The 14,406-nt window shown below is 35.0% G+C and overlaps 1 protein-coding gene across 9 annotated transcripts in view; it reads right to left on the bottom strand.

Moving 5' to 3' along the window:
- Positions 1 to 14,406, bottom strand: part of LOC143239905 (uncharacterized) — a 73,275-nt gene that overhangs the window by 50,998 nt on the left and 7,871 nt on the right. For 5 of the 9 annotated variants that reach the window (XR_013021436.1, XM_076481533.1, XM_076481532.1 and 2 more), the window contains exon 2: positions 2,361 to 2,654. The gene's annotated coding sequence lies outside the window, so the exon portion shown is untranslated. Of the gene's footprint in view, positions 1 to 2,181; positions 2,266 to 2,360; positions 2,655 to 14,406 lie in introns of all 9 variants that reach the window. The other 4 variants (XM_076481530.1, XM_076481528.1, XM_076481531.1 and 1 more) reach the window with 2 other exon arrangements.

Here is a 14,406-nt window from a genome sequence, read left to right as displayed (position 1 = left end):
GAATCGGCATTTTGTTTGGTTTGTCCCTAATTTAACAGTGATAAAATAGAATAAAGTCAACAACACACACCACAAATTCTTGGGCTACTCTTTTTACCAACGAATAGTGAGATTGATTGTTAAATTATAATGCCCCCCTGGCTTAAAGGGTGAGCATGTTCAGTGACGGGAATTCGAGCCATCGAGCCGCGTCAGGCCTCCCAGTATTCTGTAACTTTTAGGTAGGTTTAATGACTAGTTTGTTTGTTTGTTTTTGAAATTTCGCACAAAGCTACTCGAGGGCTATCTGTGCTAGCCGTCCCTAATTTAGCAGTGTAAGACTAGAGGGAAGGCAGCTAGTCATCACCACCCACCGCCAACTCTTGGGCTACTCTTTTACCAACGAATAGTGGGATTGACCGTCACATTATACACCCCCATGGCTGGGAGGGCGAGCATGTTTAGCGCGACGCGGGCGCGAACCCGCGACCCTCGGATTACGAGTCGCACGCCTTACGCGCTAGGCCATGCCGGGCCCTTAATGACTAGATACTATAGTGTTCCTTTTCGTATATAAGTTTATCTAAAGCTTATTTGGATGTCTGTATTATGAATACTACCTACCTAAACTGGTTTTGAAAGAAACAAACAAACAGTAAATTGTTATTAATAAGGACAACTACAATACATCAAGAAAATCAGGGAGATTAAAGTATTTCTTGATTGAATTAGAGCAGATAGAACCCTTTCACCACACTGTCAATATATTGATTTGTTTTAAATTTCGCGCAAAGTTACTCGAGGGCTATCTGCGCTAGAAAGGGCGAGCATGTTTGATGCGACGGGGATTCAAACTCACGACCCTCAGATTACGAATCGAACGCTTTAACCCACCTGGCCATGCCGGCTCTCAATCTATTGAAGGCTCAAAATTATTTATTACATTCTTATAAGGAACATAATGCATGCATGAAAAATATGAAGCACAAATAAAATGTTTATACATAAGTGAAAAACAACAGAAAGTCGTGATAATTAAATAAAAAGTACTTTTCGAAAACTAAAATTATTGAAGGATGTCTTAAAAATTTGCATTTTACCTCCAGAATAAAATAAAAATAGAACAAAAATAACATTTATTATTAAGTTATTAAATTACATGACAACTTTGATATTCTAAGGAAATTACCTCTGAAACGTGATAATATTTTATCTAGTTTTTAAATTGGATTTCATTAAAATATCTAACTGAATCTTATACAAAAGTCAGCATGCGTTAATACAAAGAGGCCAGTTATCCAGTACAAAGTACACTCAGAAAAAAATACAAAAAACAACAACAGGTATTTAATAGGCAATGTAAACGTCAATTCGTTGTTATGATTTAAATATTAAATAGTTGACTTAGTTTTAAAATAACAAATATACGAAATTATCATAAGCACGTTTGGATTTCACATAGCTTTTTCTTTGTAGCAACATTTTTATGTTTTTTTTAGTTAGTTAGTTAGTTTGTTATCACCATTAAATTCCATCAAGCCTTACGCGCTTGGCCATGCCAGGCCTATGTTTTTTTTACAAGCACTTTTTTCCTTGCATGTTAGCTTACTGTATTTCTAAAAAATTAATTTTGTGAATTATATTAACTGGTGCTGTTAAACATTTATTTTACAAAATATTCATGTATTTGCATACATTGTTAGCGATTTTTAAGATCCAGCTTTACCCGATTGTTCTTACACTTAGTTGAGCATCTTATTATAATGGAGCTTACGATGTATACGTCCAAAACTCGGATCACTGAAACTACAGCACCGATCATCACCAATCGTAACTGGATAGTATTTTTATAACTAGGTAGTATATTTTTATAGCTGAGCGATAAGTAAAACAATTCAAGCTTCCAGAAACATGATATATTTTAGATTTAACCAAAAAATATTATGAAAAAAGAGCAAGTTTCAAATACGAAAAAATTAAAAATCAAACTTTAAAAACATTTGTTTTTCTTTAATGAAAATCTCATGAGTGTTGCAACAGAAAAGCAAGGCATTTTCATTGATATCTACGTCTACAAAGAAATATTTCAATAAAATCTATGTGATACAATGCTGTGGTGATAACTCATTTTAAAAACTAAAATTTCAATAAAATCCTTATTTTCATTGATGCTGAATATTATTGAATGTCACATATAAATACCTTGTTGTAAAACTGTCAGACAATTCCAGAAAGGCCGCAGGCCTAATAGCTTTCCGTAGGAACTATCAGTTATACCAGCTTCTACTAGAACAATTAAAAGTAAATCGTTGAAATCACTATCACTAGGACTTTGAACTATAATACTTGTTTCTACGATGGATAACCGCAAACAGTCCTACCTGTTTTAGAATGTAGACTCTCTCTTCTCCCTCTAAGAACTCAAACACTATTATAAATTTTCAGTCACAACCTTGATTATGTGTCCAAACCTTAGGCCCTAGACGCCCCGCGTTCCTGTTTATCAGATATATTTGCCTACTCCTGCAGCACTACTAAGAAGGCTTGATGTGCTTCCTTCCATTTCCGAACCTTCGCCTCCTTTTGCTCTATTTCTGGCTGTCTCTCGTGCAAGTGTCCTTTTGCTCGAGTTATTCATGCGCAGCAGTTGGCTCGTGCCCAGCATGCTACTCTCCCTGTGAGCACGAAAAAGAAAATTCAAAATTGCTTCAGTTTCTTGTTTTGTTTTTAACATTTATGGCGTTTATGAGATCAAAATGATAAACACCGCAGGTAGAGCAGCTATCTTAAACTTTCAAATGAGTAACTCAAAAGTTAATAGATTTATTTGGGTACTCAAGGTCGTTTTCTTTCCAGTGTAAGTTATTTTTCGGATTTAAATTTGATTAATGTGTACTATGCTTGTCAATTTTAGGGTAAAACATTCAGGATGAGATGGACAACTCTTAAACATATATACTTAAAAGTTGACAAAAGAATATTAGTAGTTGTCAATGAAACATGCGCTATTAACCTTTTGTCAGCTTATAAGTATATATGTTTAAGAGTTGTCCATCTCATCCTGAATGTTTTACCCTAAAATTGACAAGCATAGTACACATTAATCAAATTTTATCAGCGAAAATAATGCCATTTACTTTTGAAGTAATTTTGAAACATACTTTTAATTAATAAGGTTTTTTATAACTATGTTTCAACATAAGTCTTCTAATAACTGTAATATCCCTGATGAGATTCAAAAAATCTAGTGACAGATTCGATTTTCACTCCATTAGAATGTAAAGAAATCGATATAGAATAAATCTGTAATACAACTAATTACAATTGCATCCGAGTCCGAACCAATAAAAATGCCTCGAGCTAAGCAAACAAAACAGCTGTGTGGTTAGCGTGCTCGGACTGTGAATCCAACGGTTCGCGACTTGTTGCCACAAGAACTCATTCTGCACTTTTAATCCTTTGATGTTCTACAAGAGTGACGGTGGAACCCCACCATTCGATCGGACATGAGTAGCTCTAGAATTGACAATGGATGTTATTAACTAGAACCCTTCCTTCTAACCTATCAATCAGTTCAAAATTAGAGACGTTCAGTGTAGATAGTTCTTTGTGTAGCGTTACTCGAATATTCAGAAATAAATTTTAAAAAGAAATGATAAAGTTAATACAAAAGAACAAACTACACAAAGTTGAGAAAACACGCTCATACTCAGAAAAATAATGAAAAGTTGGTGGTCGTTTTGTTTTTAAGCACAACGATACAAAATGTGCTGCCTCCACTGAGTAACACGAAAGATTGTTTGTTTGTTTTTTGAATTTCGAGCAAAGCTACATGAGGGCTATCTGCGATAGCTGTCCCTAATTTAGTAGTGAAAGACTAAAGGGATGACAGCTAGTCATCATCATCCACCGCCAACTCTTGGGCTACTCTTTTACCAACGAATAGTGGGATTGACCGTCACTATATAACGCCTCCAAGGCTGAAAGGGCAAGCATAATATTTCAGAGAATATTGTGTGTTTTGGTTTCTTCTCTTTCAGATATCTTTTGTTAAGTATTAATATTTCTACACACTGTGAAATTACCAATTTATTACAACTTATATATAACTAAAGCTACTTTCCAATATTTTTTATTAAGGTCAGAAAAACTTTGTATTGAACATACAACTTCAGAATGCTGTAGTTTACCTTTGTAAAATTTGACACGTAAACAACAACTGAATTAAATTGCGCATAGTAGTTTTGTAGTGAAAAAAAGAAAAATGTGGCGGTCATTTTCAAAACATAAAGATTATAAAAATATACAAGATCATATATGAAAGAAAAAATAAGATCTGTTTTGGATTAGGAACATGAATTTTTCTGTATGCAATACTACAATAATATAGAGTTTCTTGAGATATCTAGTACTGAACTAAAAACTTAAAATCTCTAACAGCCTACATGGTATTAATTTGGAACTGCTGATTTTTTCTATTTAACTTACTAGGTGGCGCTACGAATGCACGTGCGTGTCTCCACAGTGATTCAACAGTATGTCTGCGGACTCATGACGCAAAAACTGGGCACAGACAGTCCATTGTATAGCTTTGTGATTAACTGCAAACAAAAACTTCGAATTAATTTATGTGGTCACTGGAATCTTAGTTGTCAATGTAATCAGAACAACTGTTCCGTCCTATAGGATCGGGCGGTTAAGGCACTTGACTCGTAATCCGAGGGTCGTGGGTTCGAATACCCGTCGCACCAAACATGCTCGTCTTTTCAGCCGAGGAAGCATTATAATGTGACGATTAATCCCACTATTCTTTAGTAAAATAGAAGCCCAAGAGTTGGTGGTGAGTGGTGACAACTAGCTGCCTACCCTCTAGTCTTACACTGCTAAATTAGGGACGGCTAGCACAGATAGCCCTCGTGTAGCTCTGCACGAATTCCAGAAACAAACAAACAAACAAACCATCCTATCGCGTAATTGATGCGAACTTGGAAGTTTCCAGAAATCCTGCAAACATCGGCAGACTGACATCAAATCCTCCATATTAAGGCATGTCTGCTGTTTAATTTTGAAAAAACAACAACAAAGAGTATGAGTATTAAATATCATAGTACAGTGGAGCGCCGTTAAGCCGCGATATTTGGGGGGTCAACCTGCTTAACCTCGGCTTAAGTGGTCCGCGGCTTAATCCTTTGTGACTGAAAAGCCGAAGTCGCCAACAGCTTCGCCAAGGAGCCTCATCCGGACCATTGCGTGATCATTATAATATTAATGTATAGACTATTCGGATACAATTGACAAGTGCCGTTTTAACACAAACGACCAATGCATTGCGATAGTTCGCTTTTCCCTGTAAAATTTCGTCTTCCCGTGTTACATGCGGGCCGCCATGTCAATATGATATGCTCACTATTAATTCAGAAACTGAAGTGATTTCTATTGGGTTTGTGGCCAATATTTATACAATTCCATAAAAATATCGGATTATCGAATTAAAAATAATACTTTAATTTTTGATCACTTTTTCACGGATTTACCGCGGATTAACTTTAATGTATGGAGAGGTGTGATTCGGTAACAATGGCGGCCTCCATAGAGCTGACATAGAGAGCGGATAAGGTAGATTAACGGTCGATTTCTATTGTAATACAATTTATTTATTTCCCAAATTAAAGCAAATCCTTTTTAAACATCCCCTTGAAGTTATAAAGACAAGGAGGGTGTGAGAAACTTTAAAAAGCTAGGTAGTAGATTTAATACATCAAAAATTTTGGGACAAGACTTGCTACAACGGCTTAAGCGATTTCGCGGTTTACTGGTCCGCGGCTTAATGGCGCTCCACTGTATTATGAATTTTAGAGCATATATGATGTTACAGTATATATATATATCACAGCAGTCAATTTTTTGGCCTTCGTGACGTCATATTTATTGTCCTTACGCTACGAGCAAATGTATGTATTATGTTCGTTTTCATATATGTATTTAATATGTACTGTGCAAATATTATGCTTTTACGTTCATGTGCTTGATGCCAAAGTCTACTACATTTTTCTAGATGATTGATTTTTGGTAGAAATCGATACAATACCCATAATACGTCCTACATCGACAAACACATAAATCTTTATACTGACTGGGAGGAAGAGTGAGAACAGGACTACTTAACGCTTCACCTACTGTCTCCTTTTCTAGTACTTTATTATTCATAATATTCATTATTCATTAGTACTTTATCATTCATAATTGGCCCAAAATGACCCTAATGTGAACCAATACCTCATTAAGCCAATACAAAAAAAAATACCTATGTAGCTATAAAAATCACATACAATGGGCTGTCTGCACTCTGTCAACGGATTTCACTATGATAAGTCCATAAACTTGCTCTTGTTTCACTTCGCGATTTTGATAGGGAGAAGCCTGTTTACTAGATTGAAATTCATCGTTCAAATCTCAAAACAACTGAAAGATCTGACTTAATTCGAAAGTGAAGTTTTAACCTGTAAACATTTAAGTATATTAACGGTAATTATATGGATGTATATAAATGTGTGCGTGTGTGCGTGCGCATATACACATCACTTAAGGATAACAAGGTACTTGCTGGTCAATCTAGGCCGTTACATCCACTGTATTAAATTTCAAAATACAACACTCAAAGCCAGGTTTTACCATTCAGATATTTTCAAGAGCACCATCCAACTCACTTAAAATAACTGCGTCTATCACATCTGAAGGCAACCCATTCCAAAGGCCAAACATACTGTTAGAAGAACAAAGCTGTCTTAAGTGAAGATTACTCCTATCCTGACAAAATTTGTATTTGTGTCCCGTAGTCTTACCATTCTCACCATTGAAGTCTAGGATTGGAATTCCCGAGGTATACAAAACGCAGACAGCCTTTTTTTATACCTTTGCGCTAAAACAAAATGCAATTCTAATTCTACTGACTGCGTCTTTTACACACATTTACACTTATATAATTGAGGTGTACACTATACAGTAGAAACAATGAAGTACAAAATAAAATTCACGAAAACATTTTTTATGTTAACAATAAAAGTTCTCTTGTAATATCCTTAATTTAACTACTGTAAAAATGAATATTTGGTTCTTTCCTCAGTTTCTTGAACAGTTGTATAACATTTTAACAATTGGCTGTTTTTTTTTAATATTTAAAAATACTTATAGGCAAGCGCTTATATACTTCTTACCTTAGTTAATATCATAAAACAAAAGTAAGTACCACCAAATTGTATACTACGTAATGAAATTATCGTAAAAAAAAAAAAGTTGTCTTATTCTATATCAAACTGGAAAAGGTTTGTTGTTTAAGGTAAGAAATAAAGATAAATATATCATAATTTCAAAGATTATTTTTGAATGAAGTGCAATTTCATTAATGCCTAAAAACAAATAATATAATTGACATTGTTCGGATACAGTGTGCTGATGTTATAAAGAAAACGTTCCATCGAAAAGGAGATTTAATATTTGCAATAATATTACGATCGTATAAAGCGTAAACTATTATGTGGAATTAAATAGAAAGACAAGGACTTTTAAAATATCACAATGTATATAATATGTATCAAAACGTTATCAAGTACACGCAAAACAAGCCTCAAAACAGGCTTCCCAGCAAGCATCGTGTGTATTTGCATTAAGCCAACATGAGCAGACAATGAGCAAAAAAAAAAAAGCACTTATTTGGTAGCAGTACAAATGACAAAATACTGTGCTAAAGAAATAGTGTTTGTTTTGACGAAAGATTATACATACCATCCATGATACAACATACTGTATTCAATTTCGTGCGTCAACATCTGAGCTTCAACTGTTTAAAACCTAGTGTTTGTTTTGGTGTGCCTGGATATTTGTTTGAGGCTGTGTATAGTGTGACGATGCTTTTGGAAAGTTTGTATCTTGCAAGAATTACCACTGGAGGTTGAACAACAGTTATCATGAAATCATTTAAAATAACGTAATGAGACAGCAGTACGTGTTATATTCGATATAAACTACCATTACACTCACAATAAAAATTTATTACGCTTCTACTCGAGAAACATACTTTAAATTAAAGCAGAAAATAATATACTTGTGGGTTAGTTTTCATATAGTTTTACATATTAAAAATAACAAACATAAATCAGGTGTCAATTTGTTTCCAATATTTAATCATAGAGCCCATGTATTCAACATACATAAATCGCTTTTTCTAACAAACAAAATTAAAGTATTTTTATCAATATCTACATGTAGGAATTCGATTCTTGCATCTAGTATTAAGCCATCTTTTTGTATATAGCTATATTATATTTGTTTGTGTTGTTAGTTAGTGACCTAACATCAATTACTAGCTCTTTAACTTAATTGGTAGAGCGCTTTCCTGGTGTGCGAAAGATCTGGAATTCGAATCCAAACCGAATAAGATAAGTTTGTTTGTTTGTTTGTTTTTTGAATTTCGCACAAAGCTACTCGAGGGCTATCTGTGCTAGCCGTCCCTAATTTAGCAGTGTAAGACTAGAGGGAAGGCAGCTAGTCATCACTACCCACCGCCAACTCTTGGGCTACTCTTTTACCAACGAATAGTGGGATTGATCGTATCATTATAACGCCCCCACGGCTGAAAGGACGAGCATGTTTGGCGCGACGGGGATGCGAACCCGCGACCCTCAGATTATGAGTCGCATGCCTTAACGCGCTTGGCCATGCCGGGGCCCCAAGAAGATAAGTAAATATATCGTGCAGAAATAAATAACCCCTACTTGACTGCATGTATATTTGATTACTTGTTTATTTGTTAAACTGGTAAAGAACAAACATTCGTCAGCAAATAAAATACCTTCTTTTAAAAGTAAACGGATAAGTTGCTTCATGATGATGAGAAACCCACTTGAAATAAAATTTAAAGATGACCCGAGAAGATTGAAACGCTGTTCTTTACTTTAATTTAATAAGTTTTAATACCCATACCAACCGTCTTGAAATACAGATAAGTTACTTGTCATACAATAGGAAATACATATAACAAGCTTACTCATTTAGGCTTCTAGTAATACTTTGAGTTACAAAAACTCAATAAAACAAGTGAGTTTGTTGGTACCACTGGTGTATATAATAATTAATGTTTCAGACAGCTAAAACAATAAATTGAGAAAACAAACATTTTTTTTTACTTTATTCCAACCTATGTTCAGTTATATATTTCTTTCATCGTTAAAGTACAAAGTGCGAGACAATTTTATTTTTGTTTCCCAAGTTTTTAAATGTATGAGAAACCAACATCTCTCTCTGTACATATACACATAAGTTTTCCCCCTCTTTTTAATCTTAATAACTTTGCCTGGAAGTGTTTAAACAAATGAGGAACTAACACCCCATTATAAGCTATATATGTAATTTCTCAAACGTTCTGTGTCATATGTAAAATGTAATTTCATTTGTTTGGCATGATGGTGATGTGTGGCGTGCAGCCAAGTCAAGTAAAATTATAACAAAATGTCTTTAATAGAAAGTGCTCCATCAGAGACAATTCAATTCTATAATCGCATGATTTAACTACTTTTCCAATGCACAGTTAGTTAAGTAAGAGGGCAGGGGTGTTAAGTTGCACATGGCACCACATTGCCTAGGCAATAAGATGCAACTTGAAGTACTGCATATGATCACAATCCAACTTGGCACAGTCAAGTGGTCAGCTAGATCATAACCTGAGGGCCACAGGTAGAAACCTTGTCATACCAATCTTGCTTGCCCTTTCAGGCTTGGGGTGTTATAATATAATGGTCAATTCCATTATTCATTAGTAAAATAGCCCAAGAGTTGGCAGTGGGTGGTGATGATAAGCTGCCTTCCCTGTAATGTTACACTATTAAATTAGGGACAACTAGTGCAGATAGCCCGTGTTTAGCTGTGCATGAAATTCAAAAAACAAACACACATATAAGTTACTCCTACAGCAATGTGGGAAAGGATATAACAGTGAGTATTTCAGATGCACATGAGATGCATGAATTTTACTTATGTGAAACATGCATGCACAAACTAAAAGGCAGCTCAAGTTCTGTGTACCAACTTGAAATTTATTGTGAGATAATCGAAAATGGAATCCCACCTCAGCTTTTCTCTTCATTTTCATCTTATCAATATATGAATTAATAATATGATAAACATTATTCTTGCACACTCAGTACTCAGTATTCATTAAAACATTGTTAACTGGTTCCAACCAAAAGCTACTCATGACAATTTATCTGTCCCTAGCTCTGCCATTTTGTCATCTGGCTTGTCATGAATAGGCAGATAATTACTCCCAGTGCTTTCCTCCTCATAATCTGGGTCAGGATGGAATACAATAGTGCTTTTGTTTTCTTCCCACTCACTAGTCCCCCTCTTCTAATTCTTGGCCAAGCCATGTTTTAAACACTCATCCTTTTAACAAATTAAGTTGTGCATTAAGATACTAACTTGTTGGAACTCAAAAGAATGTCCTATCCAACTAGACACATCACAATACCACATCCACTCTCCAAAATTTGTATATTTGTTCCTTAACTATCTTATCATATCATTTCTTCTATCATATGATGGTCTTTCCATCTTTTGAGCCATCCAGTGTCACAGCAGTATGTCTGCAGACTCACAGCATTAAAAATAAGGTTTTGATACCTGTGGTGGACAGAGCACAGATAGCCCATTGTGTAGCTTTGTGTTTAATTCTAAACAAGCAAGCAAGGAAACCATCTTTTGATGTGCAAACACACAGACCTTAGCCATTCTAAATATGTTTGAGGACATTGTTTGGAATTTACTCTAGTCAGAAGATCATACATCACTTCTAGAGGTAGTAAGAGTTTCTCTGCCTAAATATGAACATATTATGCAACTAACCTGCTTATTTCTGCTCAGTTGGACAATGTTTCATCATCATGAAGTATGATAAACATTTCTCCCAGTCATTTTTGTTGGAATTAAAAGTATATACAGGTAGCCTTGTCTCATTTCTAAGAGTAGGCTACAAATATCCAGAACTATTCTTTGTAGGCAGAACCAACAATTAACTGTTTGAATTTATCTTGTTTAGGCCAACATTTTCACTGGATGACTCATACTGTTTAGTTATTCAAACTAAATGTCTCAACACGAATTAAGTCAGTGAAAATGCTGTCTAACTTTAGCACAAGAGTGGGTGACAATCTTTGCATTCTGCTTAAATGCATCTGTATTAACTCCGAGACAACTGAGTTTCACAGCAAGAAATGTTCACAGTAGATATAGTTCCTTCAGTTGCTTTTCCTGGGACTCCCAAAATGAAAGTCATGGCATTCATCTATTAACTGAATCTTCTAATGTATATTTTGTGATAACTATTGCAGAAATGGTTTGAACTTCCATGAGGTATTCAGGGCAGAACATTTCTCCCTGTATGGCAAGACCATCAGTGCTGTATGGCTAGATCATAATCCTACAATGTTGTTATTTAGTATTCAATTATTCTTTCAAGATTTTAAAGTTCATCAATAACTTCAGAAATAGATGGTCCAATCAAATAGTGAAAAATTTACAACAGACATAGAGTTGATAGTTTTTTAATGAAGAATGCAACTGCAAAATATTTTTTCTTTGTGATATAGCTTCTGAATTCTGGTTCCTCCAATGTGCAACCAAAATGTGCAATGGTATGTTTTACTTCATCCTGCAATTATGATAAACTGTTTCAATCCCACAATTCTGTACTTAAAAAAGAAACTCAAGGTTTTGTCTACCAAAGTAGACATCAGACTCAAATTTCTCATTGAGTACACTTTAATTTAATGACTATAAACAATGGTGTAGCTATCTTAGAGAAGTTGGTATAACAACACAGAACTAAAGAAACTACAACCTCATCTGATCACAAATTGATGCCAATCTTGCATCTCTACTATTTTAGCAAGATCCAAGGATATTCTATATCTACCAATAATATGATCAAGAAATTCCTTTTCCATACATTTGAACACTGTTTTATAGTTTCAATTTCAAACCTACCATTTTTTATCATTTGAATACCATTTTCACCTTATCAACTACAAATTGAAATGTGTGACAAAACACCACGATATTATCAACATAGATCAGGTGTTTCTCCCATTGGAGCCCCTTCAATAGTCTCTCAGAAGTGGTTGATGTTATGCAAGCTTGAATGGCATGATGCACAACTCATACAAGTTATCTTTCAAGCTAAATGAAATCCTAGGTCTACTCTCATTACTCATATTTACTTTTTGGTATCTGAATAGCAACCTTCCAACACATCTAAACATTTCTGTTATAAGGGAAATGCATCATTGCAAATTGTCACACTTACCCTTTCTAAAAGTAATAAATTCCTTCTTTTTTAGAATGTACTGCAGATGATCAAACACTCTCTGAGGGCTGTATAATTCCATTCTTTACTGTATTTCAGTAGTGGCAGACTCCCTAGTGCTCTAGGGAAGTCAGTATAGAGATTGTTTGATTGGACATGAATCACCAATATATGTGTTTTACTCTTATCTGATATAATCAATCACTTGGTCCCACATGTACGTGGGCATTTCAACCCAACAAGTCACTGAGTTGCTGCCTCTGCTCTGAGTCTATATTATTTGCATAATCCCCAACTAGCAGCCTTGTATATTTTGGTAACCATGTAAATATTTTCAGAGGTTGCAATACTTGTATTACTACTATCTTCAGTTATTTCCACTTTGCTAACTATGCTGATGACCATTCTAATAAAATGCTGGATAGCTGATTGCCTGTGATTACAAAACAACACAGGAACTTCATTCCTGTTCATACAGATAATTACCAAAGTTAATGTTGCTTGTTTTTTGGGCAGAAAATAGCTCATTTTATATATAGGCTCTATAACCACTAAATACGACTCTCAAACATAAAAAGTTCTTCAGCAGTAAACCACAAAACACGATTTGTGTATATGGAGGTTCTGTTACTTTCTCTCCAACATACAATAGTACAGTCAACTGCTCCTGGGCCCAAACTGGCTGACATCAGATAAATTTCCTATGAAACATCATTACATTGGTTGCATAAGAAAACCCTGAATAATAAACTTCCCAGTTCATCTAACCAAGGATGCCAATATTAGAGCCAGGGCTGGTAACAATTACCTTTGTTCTAAGAATGACAGCTCCAAGACATAGTTGGAAAGATTTCTCTATATTCATATCTAGTGATTTCTATTTCTCAGAATGAAGTCCATTTTGGCCAGGAAAAGTGGAGGTTTCACTCAGAGTGCTTGATATACTGTGAGTTATTGCAATGTTATCATCATTCTATGTTAACCAGAACCTGTCTTTTATCTTGAACTACAACAGGCACATACCAAGATCTATCCTGTCCTGAGAGACCTGGATTAACCACTAAACCTTTTGGAACAAGATGTTAATTGAATCTCCTAAATGGGTGTCATGGAGTTGTCGCAGTATTTTTACCACTTTTGCACTTACTGAGCCATTAGTAAAAAATAATTACCATGTCTACTTTTCTGACCAACAAAGTATGAAAAATTCATTTAAAAATGACTCAGTTCTCCACAAGCAAAACAAATGCTTCTCTATTCTCTTCTAAGACAACATCAGTATAAGATGCAGAATGAAACTATGGGAGTATCAGGATAGCAATGACCATTCATGTGGTACTAGTTGTGGTTGAAGCGCTAAGATATTTGAATTATTATTGAACCCTCTATGAGCTTGTGCTTAGCACATTGTAGGAAGCTGAGTAGGATTGGTCTATCTAAAGTACACTTCTGGCTTCTTTTTTTGTGAATGGTTCAAAGTTATCATTTTGTACCTATCTGTAACAGACACTCCCTTGGTAAAGATGAAAAGATCTTACATTGGCATAGCTAGGGGGGGCAAGGGGGTACACCTGTCCCCGGATGCAGCATCGTGGGTGGGGATGTTACATAATTAGGAATTATGGCTTACATTTTGTCACAAGGTGGCGCAAAAACTGACTTTGTTCCCGGGTGCTGAAAACCCTAGCTACTCCTCTGAGAACTTGCACAACCAAATAGTGCTTCATAATTTTTCTGGGTAGCCATTCTTCAAACTTATCAATAAGGATAGCCTTCACAATCTGCCAAAACAACTGCAGGGTAAGCTTTACTTTCCAAATAGCACAACTGTCTGCCTCAGTAACCAAACTCTATGTAGAATCCCTCTTCTGAACTTTTATTTCAGTCATAGTACCATCACAATTGTTAATTAATGTAACTAGAGATACAAGTTTATGATCTTGCTATTGTTCACCAATAACTTTAATGCTATTGTGTTGTGTTTTTATGAAACATTCCAAATTTAATAAACATTATCTGCATCCTTGAAGACATACCTTCAATAACATAATGATTTTAAAGGCTGACAGTAC

Source organism: Tachypleus tridentatus, chromosome 13 (genome assembly GCF_004210375.1).
Source record: "Tachypleus tridentatus isolate NWPU-2018 chromosome 13, ASM421037v1, whole genome shotgun sequence".
NCBI lineage: Eukaryota > Metazoa > Arthropoda > Merostomata > Xiphosura > Limulidae > Tachypleus > Tachypleus tridentatus.
This window is presented reverse-complemented; position numbering and strand designations above follow the sequence as displayed.